The 5953-nt window shown below is 56.3% G+C and overlaps 1 long non-coding RNA gene across 1 annotated transcript; it reads left to right on the top strand.

Moving 5' to 3' along the window:
- The first annotated feature begins 715 nt into the window (after positions 1 to 715).
- LOC108521823 (uncharacterized) lies at positions 716 to 5725 on the top strand. The gene is made up of 5 exons (XR_014485061.1): positions 716 to 948; positions 1534 to 1605; positions 4058 to 4269; positions 5334 to 5569; positions 5695 to 5725. It is a non-coding gene; the product is annotated as an uncharacterized LOC108521823 (long non-coding RNA).
- The last annotated feature ends 228 nt before the right edge of the window (positions 5726 to 5953 follow it).

The raw sequence follows: 5953 nt of genomic DNA, 5'->3' as shown, positions 1-5953 counted from the left end.
ATATTTTCCTAATTCCTTTCACCACGCGATGCAATTTATGTGCTAATTGTGTTTACTGGAAGAACTCATGGCTGGTTCAAACAAATCCTTACCGTGGAAAGAACGTCTCCCCTGCCGTCAGCTGCTGGTGCTGGTGGGATTGGGGTGCAGCACGGAGCACAGAGGCTGGAGCCGGGTCAAACCGGGAGGCAGGAGTGCAGGTGCACTGCTCCGAAGCTCAGCAGGCCCCACAGCATCTGCTGTGCATATAGGGGCTGACCCTAAATCACTGCTTATCGTGGTTCCATCTAAGAGTCCTCGCTGGCAGGATCCCTGCTCCTTAAAAGCACAGTGAAGAGCATCTTAGCCCCGATGGACCACGCATGCCCCAGCTGTGCCTCAGCGAGGAGGGTGAACTCTGGGCCAAGACCCCCTCTCCTGGTACGGGACGCCTGAGCACGTGTGACTGGGGATGATTGACAAAGTCCCTGGCCAGGTTTGTTCTTCCCAGGCTGTCCCAGTGGCTTCTGAATTTTTGGCCCATGTCTTGGGTGTAGAAACTACAAGAGAATTTTAGTGGAGCAGTGTGTTCTTGGCAAGCAAGTTGGATCATCCCACTGAACTTTTGTGACTTTCCTCTTCGCAGTTATGGTTCCAAACCAGAGTTTCCCTAGGAAATAAACCCTGAGGAAATAAACCCTGAGGGGCCGAAAGGACCTGGGGCCATCGAGGGTGGATGGCCATATCCGGGGGCCTCGATGCCAGTGCCGACTGTTCCCTGCACGCTTCCACGTCCACACCAACATTGCAAGGCTGTGTCACTGACCGAAACAGCTACAGTGATGACACACCTGAGGTGAACACAACTCTGGCAGCATCCTGGCCCCTGATGGGGCAAGTGCATGTGGAATCTGGAACCTTCACAGCTGAGCCTACAAAGGTGCTCATGGCACTCAGAAGGGTTTCTGGGTAGGTAAAGCCCAGGCTAATCACAGGTTCAGTGACCCGACAGTGCTTTTAGGACAGTGACACTAGACGGGACAACCAAGCTCTGTGAGTTACACAATGGGGTGAGTTAGACAGTGGGGTGAGTTGCACAGTGGGGTGAGTTACACAGTGGTGTGATTTGCACAGTGGGGTGAGTTACACAATGATGGTGTGATTTGCACAGTGGGGTGAGTTATGCAGTGGGGTGAGTTACACAATGATGGGGTGAGTTACACACTGGGGTGAGTTACACAATGATGGGGTGAGTTACACACTGGGGTGAGTTGCACAATGATGGGTGAGTTACACAGTGGGGTGAGTTACACAATGATGGAGTGAGTTACACAATGATGGGGTGAGTTACGCATTGGTGTGATTTGCACAGTGGGGTGAGTTACACAATGATGGTGTGATTTGCACAGTGGGGTGAGTTACACAGTGATGGGGTAAGTTACGCACTGGGGTGAATTACGCACTGGGGTGAGTTGCACAGTCAGGTGTTACATGGCGGGGTGAGTTGCACACTGGAGACTTCAGGCTTGCTGCCCCTTGCTCTCCCCCGCGCAGATCCAGTGGTAGGAAGTCATTTCAAGCAGCTTGTGAACATTCACAGAAGCAGCTCAGGATCCTGCTGCTTCTGAAAGGGGAGCTGGACAGGTTTCTGCCTCTGACGTGGGGGAGGAGAGAAAACACCTGAATTTTGGTGCCGCCAGATATATCGTGGATCAAGAAGTCGGTATTATTCCATGCTTCTTCCCTCTGTAAAACAAAATGAGATGTCTAGCGGGAGCCTCGCGTTGCCAGTGAAGTCAACCCAGATGTGCAGAAATGAAAAAGAAAATAACTGGAAAATCTGCCCAGGAGAACAGGGACAGCCAGGAGACACAATGCCAGGGCCGGGGCGCTCCCAGCAGGGCTGGCCTCACGTTGCCACCGGTGTGGAGGGTCCCCAGTGGGGCATGCAGGACATGCCCCGGGAGGCCCGTCGGGGGGTCAGGCAGGCTCACAGGGGAAGCATCTCAGCCCAGTGGAGCGGCCGTCCACACTCGGAGGAGCCCACCTTGTAAGGCCCTGGGAGTTGAGTGACCCTGAGGGCCCCAAGGCTGGGAGCGGATTCGGAGCTTGCACTCTTTGTCCATAGCCATAGCTGGCTGTGTGGGATTCAAATGGAAAATAGAGGGTTCCAGAAACCACGGTGACCGCAGACAGCCCTTCCATCTGCAGGGCACATCAGGGCTCAGAAGTGCTGTCCGGCTTATCAATCATCACCAAGACCTCAGCAGACTGCAAGGGCCCCACAGAGACAGCAGGCGGGGGCCCGGCCTTGGCAATGCTGCACACGTACTAGACCCCAGTAGTCCTGCCACGGCCATGCCCATCTCAGCTGAGGGCACCGAGGTCTGGAGAAGGTCCTCACTTGCTCAAGGATACACGAGGGGTAGATTCGTGCTCAGAGTGTTTCCTGCCTCTCCCAGGGGCCCCTTGATGTCAGGTTTGGGTGATGCTGTCGCCAGTGTCCTAGCCGAGCAGATGCCTCAGGGGCCATCATGTAGTTCCGTCATGTCCCCATCCTCCAGCCCACAGAGCCTCCCATGAGAGGCATCCTTCAGCCTGGGTCCCGGAACTGAGAGGCCGTGGAACAGAGCTCCAGCTGACCATCACGTGCCTGTAGCGAGAGTGAGAAGCACACACTGTCGCTGGAAGCCCAAGACGCAGGAGCCATTTGTTCCTGCAGCTCAAGCTGGCTGATCCCAAGCCAGGCTCAAGCCTGCCAGCCCAGCCCCAGAGCCACTACTTCTGCCCCACAACCCTGCCTCGCAGGGTGACAGGAAGGGCAGTTCTTACGCATCGTAGAGAGGAGGCGGGTGCAGTCACTGCGGTAACAGGAGTTGATAAGAGCCAGTGGGACTGAAGAGCTGCCTGCTGGGGAGCGGCTCTGTGGAATTCCACCCTGGGCACAGCGGGCACACGGGTCACTCTTGGCAGGTGTGGGCACTAATGAGACTTCAGAGGCAGCTGCCTGCTGGGGCCCAGACATTCCGTGGGGCAGTCGGGGCAGTGCCTCACCCCGACACCAGGCCAGCAGAGACTGGGGGACCCCTCCCTTCCCCAGAGTGGGACCATCAGGATGCCCAAAGCTCCCACCTGGTGGTCACTGATTTCGCACTTTGACCTGTCCTCACTCAAAACGTGAGGTCTCTGTGAAGGCGCAGACACCCTGAGAGTCCCAGCATATGGGGGTGCGGCTGATCTCCTTTCCCTCCTGGCAGGACACCCAGAGCCCTGAGCAGCTGTCGTCCAAGATGGTGGCCCCAGAGCCACCTGGCCAGGCTCCCCACGTTTTCCTGAGCTGGGCTCACATGGCTGGTAAGAGCCCAGGGTACCCCTCCAGCTCTGCCCTCCCAAATCTGGCTGCCTCCAGCTGTTCCCCATGTCAGCCCTGTGATGGGGAGTGCAGAGCGAGGCTTGGAGGGCGGGCGGGGAGCAGGTTCTGATCTCAACTCTTCCGTGCTCTGGGTGAGCAGGGCGGCTGCCTAAGGTCCTGAGGGCCCACAGCGGCCGGTCAGGATCGTTGAGGAGAACGCCTGGAAAGGGTTTCTTGAGTTCTCCGTCCACAGCAGGTGCTCGGTAAACGTCAAAGATTTCCCAAATATTTTTATCGCTGCCAAGCTGAAGCATTTAGAAATGCATCAGTTTCACTCCCCCTTGTGGTTGGACTTGGGCCCAGAAGCTGGCCCCCAAAGTGGCTTCACTTGTAGGACCAAGTGTGAGCCCAGCCCAGCCCACAGCTGCCCCGCAGCCCTGAGACCCATTGGGTTATAAGGTGGAGGCCTCGGAGCTTCTGCTAGGAGTCCCCACCAGCCCCTGAGACAACCAGAGGCCCCGGCAGCAGGCCCCCCACAGACCCTGGGGCCACGGCCCGAAGCGTGGGTTGAAGGGCCCTTGGCGGAAGCCTGTCCTGCAAACATGGGCATCCAAGTTCCTCCATCAAAGTGGTTCCATGCTGGAGCGGACGTGACTGCTTCCTCAAACCAGGAAAAGCTGTCTAAAATTCCGCGTGTCACTGCGGGCCTTCCTCTTCCACCCTCCATTGTCCAGCAGGCATCAGGCCCCAGGCTGGAGGCCACATGCCAGGCTGGCAGGATTTGTCCACTGTAAAGCTCGACAGCCCCTCAGGCCCTGTGCTGCCCGCCCAGATCTCCCCTGCCTCAGGATGCCCTCCGCACCCTCCGAATTCCCAGCCGCTGCTCTGGGGCCCGCGCGGAGGACTTGGGCCTAGCACCTCGAAGCTCCAAAGAGAACGCAGAGAAACTCACACGCGAAGCAGCATTGAATACATGGGAAAGACACGGACGTGTATTTTCAGGGTCAAGTCCAGGTAAACCTCAAGATGTGGCCCTGAGGGGTTTCCTTTTACGGTTTTACTGCTTTTAAAACACTCCTTATTTTCTAAATAGAATGTGACGCCCCACCCTCACCCTGTCCAGGAGGCCCAGCCAGCCCCTCTTCTGTGCCCCCAGACACCCCTGAGAACTCCAGGCACCAGCATTAATATCCTGGAGCCCTGGAGCCCCTGAGTGTGCCAGATACTGAGTGTGCCAGGCCTGAGTGTGTGCCAGGCCCCCAGTGTGCCATGCCCTATGTGTGTTGTGCCCCCAGTGTGCCAGGCACTGAGTGTGCCAGACCCGGAGTGTGCTGTGCCCTGAGTGTGCTGGACCCTGTGTGTGCTGGACCCTGTGTGTGCCAGGCACCGTGTGTGCTGGACTGTGTGTGCGCCAGGCCCTGAGTGTGCAGGACCCTGCATGTGCTGGGCCTGTGGTTGGCAGGCACTGTGTGTGCTGGACCCTGTGTGTGCCAGGCCCCGAGTGTGCAGGACCCTGAGTGTGCTGGGCCTGTGTGTGCCAGACCCTGTGTATGCCAGGCCCTGAGTGTGCTGTGTCCCGTGTGTGCTGGGCCCTAAGTCTGCCAGGCCCTGAGTATGCCAGGCCCTACAGGCAGCGCCTGCAGATGGAGCTCACAGAGAGGCTAGAGGGGGAAATCTGCCTAAAGTCTTGTCTGCTGTCTTCATCCTTCAGTGGATGTGGAATTTAATCTGGCAGATACTTACATGGCTGCTGGATGGTAGAATTGTACAAGGTCCACCCCAGTGAGGAGGGAGCCGTGGGGTGAGGTGGGAATGGAGGATGGGGGCTATGGCCCAGTGGACTCCCCGTGTCCACCCCACGTCCACCCAGTAACTCATAAGCCGCAAATAGATGTGCCTTGATCTACTTAATGCCTCGTTGCTGGATATTTGGATTGTCTCTTGTTATGCATTTGCCACCCAGAGCCTCATCATTCCTCCTGTCATGACTTTCTGGTGGGAGAGTGGGTCAAAGATGTGAACTCCTGTATTCACCCCTCAGTTTTGTCAGATCGCTTCCGAGGTTGCCCTCTTTGCTGTGGCTGCCGAGTGCAGAGCGGGGCATTCAAGTGGACAGAGTGGTGCTCGGCTTCCCTGCATCTCCTGGGCCATGTGTGCTGACCTGTGCCCACTGCATTGCTCCTGTGTGCCCTGCACATACGACTGTGTCTTTCCCGTATATTCAGTGCTGCTTCATGTGTGAGTTTCTCTGTGTTCCAAACCCCAACTACAGTGATTTTACAGACAAACCTTAATAGATGTGAAACCTATAAGTAGCTATTAATCTTTGTGTCATATTTACTGCTTTTCCCCCACTCCACTAGCTTCCAGTTCCGCTTTGTGGTTTGTGACTGACCAGTGCATCCAGTTCCTGCTGCAGCAGCTGCAATGTGCACTGTCTTGCAGGAAACCCTCGGGGTGGGGTCTGGGGGCTGCGGGAAGCTGAGCAACGAGGTACGGGAATGGGCAGCTTTGTTTTATTTATTTATTTATTTTACTATTTAATTATCTCACCTTATTACACTTTAATTAAAATATCGATCTTTACACAATACACTTGAACTGTGGAATAAAGCAGGACCA

The sequence above is a fragment of the Rhinopithecus bieti genome, unplaced genomic scaffold, assembly GCF_001698545.2.
Source record: "Rhinopithecus bieti isolate Rb0 unplaced genomic scaffold, ASM169854v2 scaffold_62034, whole genome shotgun sequence".
NCBI classification, from domain to species: Eukaryota; Metazoa; Chordata; class Mammalia; order Primates; family Cercopithecidae; genus Rhinopithecus; species Rhinopithecus bieti.
The sequence above is the reverse complement of the archived record's forward strand: the minus strand, read 5'-3'. Positions and strand labels throughout refer to the sequence as shown.